At 37.4% G+C, this 21,161-nt stretch overlaps 1 protein-coding gene across 2 annotated transcripts in view; it reads left to right on the forward strand.

Moving 5' to 3' along the window:
• The window catches only part of LOC128663407 (RNA polymerase II elongation factor ELL), a 209,879-nt gene that overhangs the window by 23,349 nt on the left and 165,369 nt on the right, over positions 1–21,161 (forward strand). The window lies entirely within an intron of this gene.

The following is a 21,161-nucleotide window of genomic DNA, read 5'->3' on the forward strand; positions in this document are numbered from 1 at the left end:
GAGGGGAAAAAAAAAAAAAAAAAAGAGGGGGGGTCCTCCTCCTAATCGAGTGATTCCCCTCGCCCGCCAGGAGACTGTACTTAACAAGGTTTATAACAAATACATCTAATGCGATGTAATAGGTCAGCTTTCTCATCTGAGTTTCTACCAAGCCCCCAGGAGTACCAGTTCGGAATTCCTGAATGGAAAAATTAAATCATTTATCTCCATATCCGGGAGTGATCTAATGAATACTGACCATTTGTTAAAAAATTGTATAACATCTTCCTCGTTATCTAAATTAGTATCTCTTTGCTCTAACAGGCATTGTTTTTTTAAGCAATTTTTAATCTCTGGAATGGATGGCGTTGCTCTTAGCTTCCATTTTTTAAAGGTAAGATATCTAGTAGCTAGTATGGAAAGGAGGACAATGTTATCGTTTGTTTGATGTTCGAAATGGTTTGGGAGCCCAAATGCAATTTGTAACTGTGTAAAACCTGGTATAGGAATTTTAAGAGTTCTGGTGAGCCAGAACTCTAGCTTCCACCACAGGTGTCTTATTTTAGGGCACTCCCATATCATATGGATTAAATTTGCTGCTGTCTCAAGCATTTTGGACACTTATTAAACCCACAGTTACGGATTCTGCTCCCTTTATTGGGGGTAAAGTAGGAATTGTGTAGTAGTATAATATGCGACTCACGCCAGGTGGCTGACAAGGTGACCTGAGCTATTTTCTGGATTGATGATTGAATAAATTTAGTATCAATAATATAATGGAGGGTCATCTGGTTCCATAGTAGAGCAAGTTTCTGGGTCACCAAGTCCGCTTTGCTTGAATTAATTAATTGATAGCATAAGGAAATGGATCTCTGACCACTTTTGTACAGTGCTAACCAGCCTTCCAGTTTGCCCAGAGACCATGTCCAAGCTGAGTCTGTCATGAGCCCTGTGACAAAATGTCTACTTTGTAGATATGCAAAAAAATCCTTGTTGCTAATATTAAATTCTCTTTTTAATTCTTCAAAGGATTTAACAAATTTCCTGTCTGTATCTATTAAGCTTATCATTGTATCCAAACCTTGATTATGCCAAGTTTTAAATAAAGTCGACCTCAACCCTGCTGGGAATTTCGGGTTGCCCAGAAATGGTAAATATTGTGAGACTTTACAGTTTAGAGATAGACATTCCCCTACTTTCCACCATGCTTTTATTGGATTGAAAAGGGATTTAAACATTTTAATTTCTTTAGGTAATTCTTTAGGAGGACAGTGAATTAATGCTGACGGGATATACAGATGACATATGGCTCCCTCTAATAAGTTGTTTGTTACATAGTTACTGTTAGAGATCCAATCGGCTATTACTCGCATAAGAAAGGCATAATTGTAGAAACAAATGTTAGGCAGGGCAAGGCCTCCGTATTCTTTTGAAAGGGATAGTTTCTTTAAAGATATCCTTGGTCTTTTCCCCTGCCAGATAAACTTGCTGAGTGCGCTGTTAAGTAATCGCACATCCCTCTCCAATAGCAATATTGGAGTATTCTGTAATACATAAAGAAGTTTTGGTAATAAGACCATTTTAAAAAGAGCTATCCGACCGGAGATAGATAATGGGAGGCCCTGCCAGTTTTATAGTTTCTCCCTTAGGGTGTTTAGAATTGGAGTGATATTAAGATCATAGAGCTCCGCTGCTTTGGAGGCAATAAAAATTCCTAAGTAACGGAAGGAGTCTGTTGCCAGGCTAAAAGGGATGTTGGAAAGAGAGTTTTTATTCTTCCTCAGCCATAATAGCTCTGATTTTGCTTGATTAATCTTATAGCCTGAGAAAGATCCAAACCTAGTAGCAATATCTAAAAATTTTGGTATGCTAAACTGGGTGTCTGAAAGGTAAAGTAAAACGTCGTCTGCATAGAGGGCTATTTTTATAACTTGGTCCCCAATTTTAATTCCGGGCAATTGTTGTCTGACCATGATCGCCAGGGGCTCTATTGAGACGTCGAAGAGCAGGGGGGAGAGGGGGCATCCCTGTCGGGTCCCTCTTCCGAGGGTTATCTGTGAGGAGATGCTATTGTTAACAATCAATCTTGTGGATTTTTATATAAATTTTTAATAAATCTTAAAAATTCGCCCTTGAATCCAAATTTATTTAAAGAAGTGAAAAGATGATCAAAATGAATTGAGTCAAAGGCTTTCTCTGCATCTATTGAGACAATAGCTAAATCAGAAACATCCCCCTCCCCCCGACTCTCCGACGTCCCACCTGACTTAAAATATTCAGTTACAATCAGAGCCTCTCTAATTTTTGCCGAGGAGTTTCTTTTAAATAAAAATCCAGCCTGGTCTGGATGTATAATTTTAGTAAGTGATTGCTGTAGGCGGCTGGCAAGAATTGAAGCTAAGATTTTATAATCTACATTTAAGAGGGCTATCGGTCTATATGACTCTTTAAGTGAAGGATCCTTCCCACCTTTCAAAATCAAGATTGTATTAGAAGCAGAAAAAGAAGTAGCGACTGGCTCTCCCTTAACATAAATACCATTATAAAGATTGTTAAGATAAGGAGCTAGCTCCGTATTCATAATTTTATAGAACTCATTGGGCATACCGTCTGGACCTGGTGTTTTATTAAGGGGAAGATCTGAAATAATTTTTATGATCTCAGACTCCCGTATTGGAGCATTGAGAATTTCAAGTAAATCATGTGTAATTTTAGGATAGGAAATTTCCTGCCAGAATTGCCTCTCATTGAACTGGTCCGAGCTCTTGTGGGAGTAGAGGTCCTGGTAATAAGTGATGAATGCTTGGGCAATCTCTTCAGGTTTCTTTAAGAAGATACCCTCTTGTTGTATGGTTTCTATAGAAGATTATTTTTTTTCTTTTTTAACTAAATTAGCGAGCAGCTTACCCGATTTATTCCCAAATCTGTATAACCTGGCTTGAAGTTTTAGATCCCTCTGTGTCTCCCGGAAGACAGCGAAGGCATCCCCAGCGTTCTTGGCTCTAATATATTTTGCCCAGTTCCTGGGCGAGTTTTACAGGAGATATGAATTATAGGAATTAATTATTGAGTTGGTAATTTCTTTTTCTCTCAATCTTATTTTCCTCAGTCTCATAGCACTATAATCTATTATTTCACCTCTAAGGACAGCCTTCGCTGCCTCCCAGAAGAGCAGAGGGGAGTCTATATAATGGCAATTATGTTGAACATAGTCGACAAATTTAAGTTTAAGCCAGTTTTTAAATTTTAAGTCTGTTGTAAGGAATGAGGGAAAAATAAAACGTATAGGTTTGTTTATAAACTGACTCAGTTGAAACTCCAAATATGTTGGACCATGGTCTGAGAGAAATTTACATAAAGAATCGCTGATAAGGAGTAAGTCGATTCTGGACATAGTCTTATGGGCCCTGGAAAGGCAGGTAAAGTTTCTTAAATCTGGGTTTTGACATCTCCAAATATCCTTAACTGCCAGATTCTGCTTAATTGATTTAAATATTTTTGCTTCTAAATTATCTCTCTTTTGTTTAAGAAATTGTGCTGAGTGTCTCATTCTATCCAACGGGCAATTAGGAGCAATATTAAAGTCTCCACCTAGAACCAGATGACCCTCTTGCACAGAAATAATCTTAGCCTGTATTTTAAACCAGAAGGCTGGAGCCAGTTTGTTAGGGGCGTAGATATTGCAAAGAGTGAAAATCTCTTTACCAATTTTTATCTTTAACAGGACAAACCTACCCTGAGAGTCTGCCTCACTGTGAATGACCTCTAGGTCTGTTTTTTTCCCGATTAATATAGCCACCCCTCTCTTCCTTCGAACACCTGGGGAAATTTTTTTTTCCCTCACCCAGGTAGATTTAAGTTTTAAAGACTCTTCTGGAGTCAGGTGAGTCTCTTGTAGGAATGCTATGTTGGTATTTAATTTTCTCATGTGCGTAAGGATGGATTTTCTTTTAATGGGGGTGGAGATCCCACCCACATTCCATGATACTAACTTAAGACTTGCCATTCAGAGAGAAAGGAATGATACCTGAAAAAAGTGGGCGAGGGGAATGAAAGGAAGGAGGAAAAAAAAAAAAAAAAGTAGTCCAGTTACTGTTGATACAGAGAAAAAAAGAGGGGAGGGAAAAAAACAAGAAAGAAAAGAGAAAAAAAAAGTCACGACACATAAATTAATTTAGGAAGGAGCTAATGACCTGCCTTGCTCAGATGGTTGTTTATCTAACAATTTTGATTCTTTCAGGAATTGTTCAACCTCTGATAAAGAATTAAAAACATGAGTGTTTGTGCCTTCTATAATTTTTAATTTTGCTGGATAGATAATAGTGGCCTGATATCCTTGCTGAATGAGTTTGGAACAAATTGGGGCCAGGGCTCTCCTCCTGGAGGACGTCTCAGAGTAGAAGTCCTGGAAGAGGAGAATCCTTGATCCATTAATAAATATAGGTTGATTTTTACGAAAGAACTGTAGCAATGCGACTTTATCCTGAAAATTCAAGAGTTTCGCTATTACCGGTCTAGGCCTGTGATTCCCTTTGTTGTCTATCAAGGGCTTACTTAGCCTATGGGCTCTTTCGACTATGATCTTGGGATAATTAGGTGGAAGTTTAAGAAGTTGTGGCATTGTTTCTCTGGAATGCCAATTATCCTTATGTTATTCCTGCGGGAACGATTCTCAAGGTCTTCTAGTTTAGTCTGTATTGTAGTAATGGATCGGTTAACTGCGTCTAAGTTAGTAGTGTGTAGTGTGGTTAGATCTTCCAGATCCGAGACCCTCTGTTCAGCTTCGCTGATTCTGATGGCGAATTGCCTGACTTCTTGTGAAAGTGATGCAAGGTCTTGCTTAATCTCAGCCTTAAGTATGTCAAAATTTGGTGTCAGAGCCTCGGAAATTTTGGTAACCAAAGTTTGCATGTTATAGGTATCAGGTGCGAGAGGTGATGTGACGGATGTTTGAGACTCAGGCAGAATGTCTGCGGTATTTTTTACTTTTCTGTCTCTTTGTCTTGCCGCCATCGTTGGCAAGGGAGTCTTAGAGTGAATGTGAAAAAATTTATCCATGTGCCACTATGTGCGCAGAGAAAATGGTGGAAAAAAAGAAGAAAGGGAAAAGTGAACCTAGGGGAAAAAGTCCTGCCCGTTCCTACTATGTTAAAAATATCATGGGGAGGTGGGGGTAGGAAGTGAGGGAGGTGGGGAAATAGTGTCAGTGAAACAGTCTATTATCGACGTGCGAGAGGGGAAATGAAAAAAAAAAAAAAAAGGGGAGTGAATTAGAGGCCAAGCCAGGTGAGGTGAATAAAGCTCGATCGCCAAAACGATGGTGGCGGCAGAAGGGGGGCAGAATCAGGGGGTTATTTTGACTCAATGTAGAGCCTGGGAAAAATTAAGGCCTAGAGAACCTTGAAGTAAAAACTATACACCAATCACAGCCTATGAAAAAAGAAAAAAAAAATTCCTTTTTTTTTTTCTTAGTCTCCCTGATGTTTTAAGTAGATGGTCTAACTTTAAATAATAGCCTCTACTAGGTGGAAGGCCGAGAATAAAGCTTCCCTTGGCCCTACACCAGAGAGATTATGAATTTACCTATGGGCTGATGGACATACTAAACATCAAAATTATAGTAAGGTGAGCTTAAGGTGAAAACCGTGTGTACAGAGTAGCTTTTATGACAGGTTGTATGCAGTGGAAAACAGATTAAGTCAGTATAATGAATAACTTAATTTAATCTAGGAAGACCAAATAAGATATATAATACAGAGAATTTTAAAGATTAAGCACAGGGGAGTAGAGAGTTTCAAGAAATGTGATTTGACTGAATTCTAAATTGTGCTTGCTGACAGAAGTGAATTGTTGGACGCTAGTCTAGGAAGTCCTATATTTTGCAAAAACCTTTCAATAACTACAACAAGATAGATATACTGCAAGCAGTCAAGAAATACTTTAAATATAAGCCCTCTTTATTACCCTCCCCAGGCTCCAGTTTACCCTTTCTTGATTTATTTCTTTTTTTCCCTTTCTCTTTCCCTCTTCCCCCCCTTCCTTCCCTTCAAGTAAGGGGTTTAGATCGCCCAGTAACTTATACCCTAGTAAAGATAAATTAAGTAAACCTTAAGGGGCATCAGTTATTACAGCAAACAGTGGAGACAAAAACTGGGAATGGAAAGGAGAAAAAACAAGAAAAATTGCCAAGGATGCTAATAAATACAATAATGCTTTAGAGAACAGCAATATTTAGGGAAGAAGAATTTAAGGCTGAATAATTAGTAAAAAACAAAAAAAAGGCTTTTTCCAGGGTCCCCGGCGCTTATCAACTAAGGAAATAAACAAAGGTTCGTTCAGGCTTCTAATAATTTCCCTTGAACAGTCTTTTCACTTTGACTGGTAGTGATCCCAATATATGATTGAAAAATAGGTTGACCCTTGATTTACTGAGTAGGCCCTTACTGGTGTCAATACCTGCTTCCAAATCACCTAATGACCATTCGTTTGACTTTTCGCCAGTCAGGCTGACTCAGACTCACCCCCTCCTGCGGTAACTTTAAGCCGGTCTCGCTCCGTAGTTATTTCCTGCTCGTTATGTCACTGGACCAGACCAGCGGAGACGCCATCTGGCAGAACGGTTTCCAAACCAAGAGCCGCGCTCAACTCCCCCCACGCAGCACCGGTGGGGGGGGAGTGGGCGGCGCCGCACCGAGCGGCCGTCACAACGTGGGGGAAACTGCACAGCAGGTCCACGCACAGATCCAAGCCCGACTCCCCCCCGCGCAGCACCGTTGGGGATGGAGAGGGACGAGCCCACAACGACAAGACCCGCCGGGCGGGCAACAGACACAGACAGGTAGGTTGATGTGAGACTGTCGGGAGAAGTAGTCGAAGATGGCAAGTGCAGGGAGGGTCAGGGTCCGTTAGAGTTCTCAGAACTGGAGACGAAGGCAGGCTGACAGGATAGGGCTATCAGTAAGAGAAAATAGGATTAAGTCTTATAATGAGTAAGCAGGTGCCAAGTTAGTGCCTGTGTGTATATAATCCTATTTTGTGCATATAATTTTAAACAACTTTCCAATTATCAGATTTGCTTCATTCTCTTGGTATCCTTTTTTTGAAGGAGCAGCAGCTGGAAGCCAGCTGAATACATAACATGAACCAATGTTAGAAAGCATTTATGTACAGCTACCAATCAGCTGCTAGCCCCTAGTAGTGCATTGCTGCTTCTGAGCCTACATAGATATGCTTTTCAGCAAAGGATGCCAAGAGAATGATCCAAAATAAATAATAGAAGAAAACTGGAAAGTTGTTTAAAATTGAATGCTCTGTCTGAATAGGGAAAGCTTAATTTTTAATTTTGCAATAAGAACATGATCTAATTTGTTACATCATTTTCTTATTGCACTATATGTGTTTAACCGCTGCATAGGGCTAGATTGCAAGTGCTGCGCTAACTCTTGCACGCTTGCAATATATCCTCTGGATTATTTTACAATATGTATAATCTTTTTTTAAATATTACTAATATTTTTTAATATTTTATATTCAATATTTAAATAACACGCATTAAGGTTAGCAATTCTTCATTTGTGCTAACACGACACTGCATTAGACCTAAAGCGATATTTATATTTTACATTTCTATGTTCTTCACAAAATTTATTTTTATTATTAAATATACTAGTCCTAAAGCCCGTGTAGATGGGCCATTTTCTGCAGTGCAGGTGACCCACCTGCCCGCGCTCCCACCCGGTCACGCCCCCACCATGCCCGCTCCCATTGGCCACGCCCCCTTCACACCCGCTCCCGCCCACCCTCTCTGCTGTCTGATCCTCACTGACTGATCCTTCATTATGGCCAGGTATATTTGTCCTTGCGCATTCTCTACTGCGCATGACAGCTTCGGACAAACATACCTGGCCTTTTATTATATAGGTATAGATATATATAAAATTATGTATTGACAATAAAAATTAGATTTTTCTATATGTGAAGAACATTGGAATGTGAAATATAAATAAGTCCTTTCGGGCTAACGAGCGATAGGCGTTTGCTTTTATTCTTCTGCGCTCTCCTTTGATTACTATGGGAAGAATACGTTAATGCGTCACAATATTTGGTTAGCACGCATTGGGTTTCACTCATATGCAAACTTTTTACATTCAACTTGTAATACGCGCACACGGCACATGCAAATAGATTACTTCTAATGAAATTTATGCTCGGGCGAAAGTGCTAAATAGTGCGCCAATTGTAATCTGGCCCATAAAGTCAGCTCCACAGCAGCAGTGTATTAATGGTATATAAGCAAACAGACACCTAGATTACGAGTTTTGCGTTACTGTGCGGTTCGGCTTTTAATGCTGAAAAATTGGCCATTACGCTGGAATGGCCAGGAACGCATATTAAGATCACGAAATAAGGGGTGTGTGTGATGGCACTCCTATTGGTATAGAGGGTAGGGCTTCTAATCGTATCGGCTTGGCCTTATTAATAATAAATGTAGCCCTTAGGTGCTGTGTACCAATATTACATGATTCTAATACAACTAAAGAAGTTGCAAAAAAAGTGTACACATAAATAGCACTCTCTTCCCTAAAGTATTAAATTATGAGCATGTGTTGTGGTTACTATTTACGTAAGAAAAAAGACTCATTAAAACATAAACTTTATTAATAATGGATTAAAAATTGGGCTCACTTAAAAAAAAAACTAGAAAACTAGTAGTTGTTATGTATGATTCCACCTGGATTATACCAGATCTGGTGGAAATTGAAATAAGAGTGTCAGATAGATATCATTTTGGTTAACTCTGGGTACTGATACCGTGTATATTGTGATTAAACATAATGTAAAGGTACTCACAATAGGACCTGTATATAGTCCTTATTAAGTACTTGTGAGAAATGAGTATAATACTCAGTTAATTATGTTTATCACTTAGAATGTCAAGTCAAATGTCATCAAGGTACATATGTAGTCATTATGAGGATAGGTCAATAATAGCGAGCTATATAACTTACTAGTTGTCATAACTTTATGATTTTATTGTAGAAAAGATGGATGATAGTTGTTCAGGGTAATGATACTATATAATAGTTATAATTAAATATAAGATTCTACATATTCTCTGTAAGACCACTATAGGGTTTGGGTCGAGTCTAGTGTTTTACTGATTATTTTTAAATCTCCTATATAAAGTATCATAGAAATCCTGTGGATAATAATTATAGAGTAATTCAGAAGTATGTTCTGTAGCTCCTAATGTTATAATATATGCTTGAACTAAATAATAAATCAGTCCTCTATGACTTCTTTGGTGCAACTTAGTAAAGGGTTAAACCCAACAGGCATACAGGATTATTATATCCTCTCTCATTTGTGATGGATAATATTAAATAAGTGTATTATATTAGCTTAGTAGCGTCCTGTTAGAGAGCCATCTAGAGGTAAAAACATGTTGTGAGTAGCGATAAATGCACTTAATAATTTTTGTTCTCAATATAATTTGTAAAAATGTACTTGTTTATATAACATAAATAAATTGTTTAGATGGTTAGTTAAAGTACATTAATTATTATTTAGTATAAGGTTATTAGAACAAATAACTGAGCGCCTCATGCATTAATTATTATATCATCAGTGAAGCTTGGTCAGCCGTAATTCAGTATATCGTCATGTGTTATAATTCTATTGAGATATATCTTTAGTATTAAATAACATTGCGTGCTTATTTGTACGCTGAAATACAATATAACATCATGTTCTAAGTAGGTACTGAAAGAATAAATAAGATTGTTGGTATACGATGCACAATGTAGCGCTAATTATACAGATAGAAGGTATCAATAGCTTCACAATGTAGCGTTAGCTAAAACAAGTAACAGTCTAAGCTAGTTGCGGCATTCAGGGGATTCAACACCTCTAGTTCTCCTGTATGGAGCGGATATTGAATAACAGTTGTATCTAGCTTTGATAACGTCTTAAGTTAGGTACTTGTTAATGATAGCTAAATGCATGAGTCGCTGTTAAGCTGTACAGTGTATTATCCGTGCTTGCGTTACAACATGTGTTGTTTACTTGATAATAAAATGTATACTTGACACATTGAGGTAATGGGTTAACCGCATCAAACAACGGTTTAATGACTAATATTAAAAGGGCCTAAGTTAAAGAGCTCTTTTACCTGTAAAAAAAAATACAAAGTCCTCCCAACAGTAAAACCCACTAACCAACCAACCCCCCAAAATAAAAAAAACCTAACTCTAAAAAATCCTAAACTACCCATTGTCCCTAAAGGGGCGTTTGTATGGGTATTGCCCTTAAAAGGGCATTCAGCTCTTTTTCACTGCCCTTAAAAAAAGGGCATTCAGCCCTTCCCTAATCTAAGTGCCCATCCCTAATCTAAACAAAAACCCACCCAAAAATAACCTAACACTAACCCCATAAAATCTACTCACGGTTCCTGAAGTCCGGACATCCATCTTCACCCAGGCGGCGAGATTCATTTTTTTCTGTAATGCATTTTAAAGGGATATGAAACCCGAAATTGTTCTTTCATGATTCATATATTTTTAATTAACTTTCCAATTTACTTCTGTTGTCAATGCTTTTTCATTCTGTTGGTATCCTTTATTGAAGGAGCAGAAATGCAGTACTGGGAGCTAGATGAACACAATCATTAAGCCAGTGACAAGAGGCATATATGTGTAGCCACCAATCAACAGCTAGCTTTCACCTCCTGAGCCTACTTAGGTGTGATTTTCAAGATAATCAAGCAAATTACATAGTAGAAATAAATTGGAAAGTTGTTTAAAATTGAAAAACATATTGTAGAGTTCAGCTGCAGTTAAGCTTTGTTTTATAATCTCTACCTGAGATTGTGACAGCTGGGATACCCTTATGGGTTTGGTGCACAATACAAATAAATTCTATCTTGCAGGTTCTGACTTGTACCTAAGGTTGTACAACTAGATGTGTAGTCTATAGTGAGGCCAGCAGAGCTTTGCTAGGATGTACGTTTAAAGGGATATTCTAGCCAAAATTGGAAACCACATGGGTGCATTTCGGTATTTAACAGAAGCAATTTTGTAATATACATGCACTAGTAAAAATGCTTCTAATAAAAGCTATAGCTGTTTCAAAAGTGTATTTAAGTATGCACCGTGCACCAGCATTTTAAACACAGCACTTGCTAAGAGAGCCTATGCCAATAGCATATACTCCAGTATCCAAACTTTCAGTATAGGTGGCTATACCACAGGCTAAATCAGCTATTTCAAATGCTGAAATAGGAGTAAAGAGCTACTTGTAACCAATTCAATACACTCTAGCAGGTAAAAAAGAACATTGGGAATAATTTAAAGGGGGAAAATTTTTGGGTGAACTGTCCCTTTAAGCTTATTCTTGTGCATTATTGTGTTCTTGCTGTGTTATTTCTGTGCTGCGTAACTTGGTTACTGTATTATGGAGAAGACAGGAGTTGTCTAGGCTAGACGATTTGGAGGGAAGATCTACCGATTTTTTATTTCCAACCAACAAGGTCATGCTTTGCAAATTGACTATAAAATTTCCTTTATTCTCGTTGGTACCCAAAGTGAATTGGAAAGTTGTTTTAAATTGCCTGCTCTATCTGAATCATGAAAGAGAAACTTTGGGTTTTATGGGCCGTTAATCAAATTTCTACTTAAAGTGAAGGTAGGTAAACTTTGATGAATCAAAGCCCGTTTTTTAAAAAATACTATTAAAAACAGGGGCACTTTCATTCATCAAAGTTTACGAAGCAGCCGTTTTGATTAAAAATTTACCTTTGTTTTTTCACAGCCAGAGCAGCTCCCCCCACACGGAGATCCTCTCTTCACACGTTATCAATGACTAATCCAGCTTCCTCCAATCACAGCATGGCCTCAGGCAATGACTACTCTGGGGGGAAAGCCGTGATTGGAAGAAACTGGATTTGTCATTGATGATGTGTGAAGAGAGGATCTCCGGGTGGGGGATGCTGCTCTGGCTGTGCAAAGAATAGAGGTAAGTTTTTAATCAAAATGGCTGCTTTGTAAACTTTGATGAACGAAAGTGCCCTTGTTTTTAATAGTATTTTTAAAAAAACGGGCTTTGATTCATCAAAGTTTACCTACCTTCACTTTAAGTAGAAATTTGATTAAAGGCACATAAAACCCAAAGTTTCTCTTTCATGATTCAGATAGAGCAGGCAATTTACAACAACTTTCCAATTCACTTTGGGTACCAACGAGAATAAAGGAAATTTGATAGTCAATTTGCAAAGCATGACCTTGTTGGTTGGAAATAAAAAATCGGTAGACCTTCCCTCCAAATCATCTAGCCTAGACAACTCCTGTCTTCTCCATAATACAGTAACCAAGTTACGCAGCACAGAAATAACACAGCAAGAACACAATAATGCACAAGAATAAGCTTAAAGGGACAGTTCACCCAAAAATGTTCCCCCCTTTAAATTATTCCCAATAATACCCAGTGGTCTACTTCAGTCCTCCCAAATTTTTAAGCATTTTACAGCACTTATAATATGACCACTATTAACACTCTCTTGCTGTCCATTTAAAGTATTTGTCGCACTAAATAAATGTTGGTCCCGTTAAGATTCTCTGGTTAACCTTCTTTATCATCCACTTGTAATGACAGATAGTGCGCTATTCTTAGTGTGGGACCAAGTACAAAATAATGCACCCTATACTCAAAAGGAACATAAAAAAGTTTTAGAAACAGATTTTTTTTATAAACAGATTATATAAAATGTTTTATTATGTGTAGTAACAAAAAATGTTGATATACTTTCATTATTTATGATGTCATCTTTTTCTGTAATTTAACTTGGGCACCACATGCTTGAACCAAGGTTTTCCCCAAGGGTAGTGTGGAACCCTTTCAGAAAGTTTTCTTTTATTGACTGTTTTGTATTTGTCCCTAATACTGGCTAAATGTGGTGGCAAATAAACTATTAACTCATACACCTGCCAAGTTATAGTACCATTTATATAAAACTGTGTCAGATCAGATGTTGGTAACCACTTATCAGCTGAAATTTCTAAAAAAAATGTATCTGATATATAACGCTATTGGGATCTTTGTACCTCTTATTTTCTTTTTGAGGAATATACCACTTTGGATGAATACATGTTGCTAATAGATTATATTACAGGCATTTGACTCTGTCTCTATTTTTTTACCTTTTAATAATTGACAGATTTAAAGTCTTTCATATTATCCCGCACCCAGTTTTAATTATTACTTTTAATGTTTATCCCATAAGAGTATTATGTATGAACTGGCTTAGAAACCTCTGTTACAATGAATAAACCAATGCCTCATGACTTTGTCCTACATTTGATATAACAAATGATATAACAATCTAATTGCTTTTTCAATGTTTTTTTAATGCCTATGAAATCTGAATATTAACATCAGAGAAATAGCCACATTTTGATTATAAGATGCTCATGTTCTGACATTTAGATAATTAATCAAAGTATTTTTGTATTCATTGATTGCTTTCTTGTTCCTAACCCCCTGGTAAAAATTATTAATATTTCCTATTAACCAAAGGTTTGGTAAAAAGGCCAATTTAAAAATGTCATTATTAGTAAGAAAATGTTTATTAGCTGATAATCATTGTATATCCTTTTCAGCAGTTATGTTATTGGTTGGAAATTGTAGTTGTATTCAAGTTAACCTGATACTAGTAGCCACATGCTTTATCCAAATAAGGGCTTGACAAATTCTGGGAGCCATGGAGCTAGTCCTTATTGATTTTACTCATGCATTTAACCCCATACTAGCCTTAGGTGCAAAGCCCAAAGAAGCACAGGAACTGCTCCAAAGTGTCTTCTTACCTGGGTCCTAAACCGTAGCCACAAATTATACACACACAGTGTTCTCCATAGAAAATGTTGCCAGTTATTTGGCATTGTGAAGTAACCGAGAGGGGGGGGGGGGCAGTATAATACTTTGTTATATTGTGACATTTTCTGTTAGTTATAAATGTTACTTAAGCTATCCAAGGTACAAATGAATTACATAATTTAACATAAATAAATATAATAATAATTGTGCAACACAAATTGAAAATAAATGTATTAGCTAATTTAAGCTTAATATTGACTTACATTTTATCTGGGTCTTCAGTAAAATCAGTTGGGTGGGGGTGCCCATTAAAGGCCAGATTACAAGTTGGGTGCTATTTAATGCTTCCATTTGAGTGTTAACTGTGCTAGAAGTAAGTTTTTTTGCATGCATCGGGTTCCACTCATATTACAATTTGAAAGTAAACTGTTTTTGCTTGTGCGCTAACCCGAGGCCCGTAAAAGGCCGAATTTATAATATCATGCTTGCGATAATGTATTCCCCCATAAAATTCAATGGGGCAAAAAAGTGGAAAAAAAATCTTACACCCTACTCACGCAAACAAGATCGCATATTCTCAAGTGCGCTAATCTGACATGAAAATATTAATATTTCACATTCCAATGTTCTTCACATAGCAGAATATGTTCTATTTATTCATAAATATACATTTCTACATATATCTGATCTGATGCTGTTTTGGTAAAATATATAACTCTACATATATATATTATATATATATTTATATATAGGTATAGATATATACAGATATATATAAAGAAATATTTAGAACATATTCTGCTATGTGCAAAACATTAGAATGTGAAATATTTACAGTAAATACATTGTTAAAACCATATTTTTAAATATGAATATTGTATAAACATGTTTATTCATGTTTTCATCTACTTGACATAAGAAGGGCTCCAATGCACTTATATATAAGTCTATATATGTGTACATTTGTATTTGTGTATAAATGTGTATATATGTCTGTAAATACATATATACACATATAAATACATGTGTACACACACACACGCCTGCCTTTTTTTCTGCGTTTCATATCTTTGATTCCTTAGAACTTGTTTGTGTTATTAATAGTGTAAGACAAGTGTATTAAGTAATGCATTTTTTTATGTGTTTTGTGAGACTTTTTTGTTTCACCACACAGTTATCTTAAATTGCGCTCAAGCAATCACGTTTACTTTCAATTTGTAATATGAGCGAAAAACCCGACACACGCAAACAGCCGCAACAAACCCCTTATCTCTTGCACGTAGCTCGTAATGTAGCCCTAAATAGGTCCTGGGGAGAACAGTGACACAAGTACATGGCCAAAAGTTTGTGGGCACCCCTTCTTATTATTGACTTCAGGTATTTCAGCCACACCAGCACATAGCCATGAAATCTCCATAGACAAACATTGGCGTTACAATGGGTCATATTGATGAGCCTTTGCCACAAGTTAGTTTGTGAAAGTTCTGCTTTACTAAATCCACCAACTAGTCAACTGTAGGTGCTATTATTGGGAAGTGGAAGCTTCTTGGAGCAATAACAGCCCTGCCACAAAGTGGTAGACCATACAAACTTGCAGACCAGGGGCCACTAATTGCTGAAGCGCATAGCGTACAAATTACCTTTCATCTATCTATCATTCACTACAGAGTTCCTAATTGCCTCTGGTTTCCCCCATCACCCTTAGGGAGACTACCCCAGGGACATAATACAAATGCATACACAAAGAGAAGCACTCTACCAGGAACGAACAACAACTCAGTAGCTTGTTCTATGGCGAGTTACCACCTAGGAGCAACCTCTTTTAGCCTGATTGTGCTTTTCTCAGAGGTGAACATTCCTGAAGTATATCAGTCTGATCCCGCCTAGTAAGGTCGGTCCAGCCCCGAAATACCAGGTAATTCTCCTCTGAACAAGGAACATAACAACAATAGATGATTGCTCTGCCTTCTGTGGGCATCATCAGTATATATATATATATATATATATATATATATATATATAGGTGCGCAGGAAATTGTAAGTGAAGATAGATTATCTGAAACTAGGTCTAATTAAATAAAGAAAAACAATATTGAAATAGGCTACCCTGTTACATTACTTGATGATAAATTATTGGAGGTAAAAAGGTTTGCATAAAAATGTTAATAAAAAAAATGATAAATGCATAGCTTTTATCAGCAAGTTCAACATAATAATAGTAATAAAATTACAGGTATAATTAAAAAGCATTGGTATGTGTTAAAAATAGCTATCCAGGCATAAAACTGTTTCAAAATCCACCAATTTTAGCATATAAAAGAGCCAAGAGCCTACATGATAGTTTTGTATACTTAGATATAGGTTTAAAAGAAAATATCAAATCACTAAACAATAAAAAAGCTACCTTTCCATGCTAAAATTGTTCACATTGTAATAGTGTGACCAGAGGTGACATAGTAAGGCATCCGCATTCATGTAAAAAAATGATATTACAGTGGTATTTCAAATGTCAAACAGGTTATGTCGTCTATATGATTAAATGCCCTTGTGGCTTAAAATATATAGATGAGCCAAGTCTAAAAGTCAAAGATAGAATTACACAACATAAATATTTGATTAGAAAAGGAACAGATTTACCAGTAGCAGCACACTTTAGAGAGAAAAAACACGTTAGCCAATTAAGATTCCAGGTATTGGAATGCACACTGACTTAAATCACTTGGCTTGAGAAAGGGCACTGCCCGAAACATCACGTATGTCTGTAATGCTTGCAATAAAGAAATACGAAACTTTAGAGTGCTGCAGCCTTTCTCTAGAATATATATATATATATATATATATACACACACACACACACACACAAAGGGGTGGAAAAATATCACTATGGTTAAGTAGTCATGTGTTAAAAGCTACTAGCCCATAGGGAAAACGTTATTAGTCCACTCAATGTTAAAGTTAGGAAACAGTTACATTTCTAAGTCGTCCACTGCAATTCCTAAGTAGTCTGGGACCAGTGGCCCTATATACAGTATCCCACAAAAGTGAGTACACCCCTCACATTTTTGTAAATATTTTATTATATCTTTTCTTGTGACAACACTGAAGAAATGACACTTTGCTACAATGTAAAGTAGTGAGTGTACAGCCTGTATAACAGTGTAAATTTGCTGTCTTTTCAAAATAACTCAACACACAGCCATTAATGTCTAAACCGTTGGCAACAAAAGTGAGTACACTCCTAAGTGGAAATGTCCAAATTAGGCCCAATTAGCCATTTTCCCTCCCCAGTGTCATGTGACTCTTTAGTGTTACAAGGTCTCAGGTGTGAATGGGGAGTAGGTGTGTTAGATTTGGTGTCATCGCTCTCTCATACTGGTCACTGGAAGTTCAGGGCACCTCATGGCAAAGAACTCTCTGAGGATCTGAAAAAATAATTGTTGCTCTACATAAAGATTGCGTAGGTTATAAGAAGATTGCCAAGACCCTGAAACTGAGATGCAGCATGGTGGGCAAAATCATAAAGCGATTTCACAGGACTGGTTCCACTCAGAACAGGTCTCACCATGGTTGACCAAAGAAATTGAGTGCACGCACATGCTCCACAATATATCCATAGGTTGTCTTTGGGAAATAGACTTTTGAGTGCTGCCAGCATTGCTGCAGAGGTTGAAGAGTTGGGGGAGGTCAGCCTGTCAGTGCTCAGTCCATACCTCGCACACTGAATCAAAATGCTCTGCATGGCTGTCGTCCTAGAAGGAAGCCTCTTATAAAGATGATGCCCAAGAAAGCCTGCAAACAGTTTGCTGAAGACAAGCAGATTAAGGACATGGATTACTGGAACCATGTCCTGTGGCTTGATGAGACCAAGATAAACTTATTTGGTTCAGATGGTGTCAAGCGTGTGTGGCGGCAACCAGGTGAGGAGTACAAAGACAAGTGTGTCTTGCCTACAATCAAGCAAGGTGGTGGGGGTGTCATGGTCTGGGCCTGCATGAGTGCTGCCGGCACTGGGGAGCTACAGTTCATTGAGGGAACCATGAATGCCAGCATGTACTATGACATACTGAAGCAGAGCATGATCCCCTCCCTTCGGAGACTGAGCCGTAGGGCAGTATTCTAACATAACGACCCCAAACACACCTCCAAGACAACCACATCCTTGCTAAATAAGCTGAGGGACATCCTCAAACGGAAGGTGGGGGAGCGCAAGGTCATCCACCAGCTCCGTGGTGTCATCATGGAGGAGTGGAAAAGGACTCCAGTTGCAACCTGTGAAGCTCTGGTGAACTCCATGCCCAAGAGGGTTAAGGCAGTGCTTGAAAATAATGGTGGCCATACAAAATATTGACACTTTGAGCCCAATTTGGACATTTCTACTTAGGGGTGTACTCACTTTTGTTGCCAACAGTTTAGACATTGTGTGTTGAGTTATTTTGAGGGGACAGCAAATTTACACTGTTATCCAGGCTGTACACTCACTACTTTACATTGTAACAAAGTGTCATTTCTTCAGTGTGTCACATGAAAAGATATAATAAAATATTTACAAAAATGTGAGGGGTGTATGTGTACTCACTTTTATGGAAAAAAAATATATTTGCGAATGCGCAGTTCAACTGATAATCGTGAACGCGCTTTGGAGACACGTATAGAGCGGGTGGGACTGCTCTATACGTCACTGAATAGAAAATAAGGAAATAGCAGTTGGGAATCAAGATTGTAATGGTAGGGAATTAGAAAAATCTTTTATTTCATAAATATAAAACAAATTGTGGAAGAAAAGTTAGTGATTACCTTATTTAAATAATGACTAATAATTAATGTATTCAGCTAGTAAATACTTTACCTTCACTTTAAAATACTGCATGGCTATAAGTATTTCTACGAACCATAATTCGAAGTTCAAAATTATCCATGAAAACCCGTTTTTATATGAGTTTTCAATGTTTGATTTATATTAAGACTTCAATGTACAAACAAAAAGATGCAGTGATAGGCGGAAGAGAATAAAAACACATCAGTCATATCTACAGACAGGTTGATGCCTCAGCTAATAACAGTATGTTGGGTTACATGGGTGTATAATACTGGGAAAGGTTGTCGTATAATTTGGCACAATCAGCAGGCTTCATAAAACTCAGTTACACTGGAAACCTCCCTCTGTACAGCTTAGTTATGTAATTACTAGGTCAAAACATTTAGTAAAAAGAAAACAAAGTATATTTGACATAAATGTAACTTCAAATATAGGCATCGGGGGCACTACATGGTAGGAAATAGTGCTGCCCTCTAGTGCTCTTGCAAACGGATAACATTCTTGCAAAACTACTGCCATATAGTGCTCCAGAAATGGGCAGGCCACTGAGCTAATGTCCCTGCTTTTCAACAAAAAATACCAAGAGAATGAAGAAAAATTGATAATAGAAGTAAATTAAAAAGTTGTTTCAAATTGCTTGTTCTATCTGAATCATGAAAGAACAATTTTGGGTTTCATATCCCTTTAATAATACAAATAAATTGTGAAGTTGTTTCAAATCGTATTGATCTGTCTGAATCATAAAAGAAAATGTTTGGGTTTCATATTTCTATTGAATCAGTACAGATACTTGGACATTATTAAACCCATTTGCGCCGTTATGACGTTCTATGCTGCCCTAACCGCACTGGGCTTTAAAGACGTTAGGACGTCATAGAACGTCATAGCCGTTTGGTTGTACTAAAGCTAAAGGCTCTTCCGGAATAGGATTGTGAGCTGGAGGGTTTGCTTAGCGTCATAGGCACTTCCCCCGACACGATCATCATTGAAATCACGCAATCACATGAAAGATCGAGTGTTTTGAATGCTTTACTTATTTGTTTACATCGGAACTTTGTTCCGATGTAGACAAATAAGTCTGGGCAGGAAGGGGTTAAGAAAACTTTTATGTTCATATGTTTACAAACAGCAAATAATCTTCTTAATGTATTTGCAATATTTGCAATCATTTTAATATTCATTGCTGTGTTATTTATAATCAGTGGTAGTGATGGTGTTAGCTAGCGGCCATTAACTTGTTAATACCTCATTAATGCATTACTATATGCCCCATCTGCTCATCACATGTAAATACATAAGTATATCACACTGATTTTGCTGGCCTTCACATGCACAGTTCAGAGTAAAATAAATTCCTGATACCTACTGGACATGTGTCAGCTGACTTTTGTCTTTAATCTCATTGGCCTGTCATAGACTCTTGTGAGTTCAGCAATATTTGGTTCTTCTGGATGTAACTAACTTGTTTTCAAGTAAAACAGGTCTACAAATCCGTAAATTTTATGCACAGTAGTGTTATGTAGATTGACAGCACATTGCAGTCAATCAGGAGTCCAACCCTTTTGTCATTCTACACTTCCAAATTTAATTGGACAATGTAGTGGAAAAAATGATATGTTGTAATTTGTTAGTTTGTAATTCTTACACTTCTCACCGTGGAACTATTTGTGTTTAAGTCCTGCAAAGGGGTTTAAAAAAACAGATAAAGTCCAGCTTGGGAGTCGCTGAAAAATTCTGGTCCTATGCAGGAAACAGCTGATGAGCCAATTGGCAGTGACTGTAACACATCCCAGCCGATCGTGACTGTGGTTAGGATTTAACCTCTGTGTTTAATAGGTGTGTGCACTTATTATTTTGCTTTGCTTTTGTGTGTTGCTCTTTCTCTCTAATAAATCCGGCTCTGAAAATAGCCGAAAGCTGCTGACCGCAGCCATGTTCAACATTTGTTTCACAAACAGAATGCCAAAATGAATAAATGCCCATACCTAGTGTCTAACCCCTTACAATGAGTAGCGGGAAAATGACATATTTTAACAAATTAGAGCATTTATTTTTTACACTACAATGTCTTTTTAATATTCTGCAGTAACATACTGTAGATTTTCAATAGTTTAATCCTACAATTTTCAGGACTAGCATCAATTATGCCTGCTGCCCAGAAGCCCCAGGTATCTACCTACTTTTCCTACTGAAAAATCTGTGCCCCCCCCCACACACACACAGTGATTAGGTTGGACATTTTAAAGGGACCGTCTACTTTAAAATAGTTATTGCTATAAAAGATAGGTACACATTTCCCAGTTTTGCAGAACCAACACTGTTATATCAATATATTTTTACCTGATTTCTATATCTAAGCCCCTGCAGGCTGCCCCTTATCTCGGTGTTTTTTGCAATCTTGTATTTTAGCCAATAAGTGGTGGTTCTTATATAACCATTATCATTCTCCACCGGAGTGAGCACAATGTTATCTATGTAGCACATATGAACCTAGCACATA

Source organism: Bombina bombina, chromosome 6 (assembly GCF_027579735.1).
Source record: "Bombina bombina isolate aBomBom1 chromosome 6, aBomBom1.pri, whole genome shotgun sequence".
NCBI classification, from domain to species: Eukaryota; Metazoa; Chordata; class Amphibia; order Anura; family Bombinatoridae; genus Bombina; species Bombina bombina.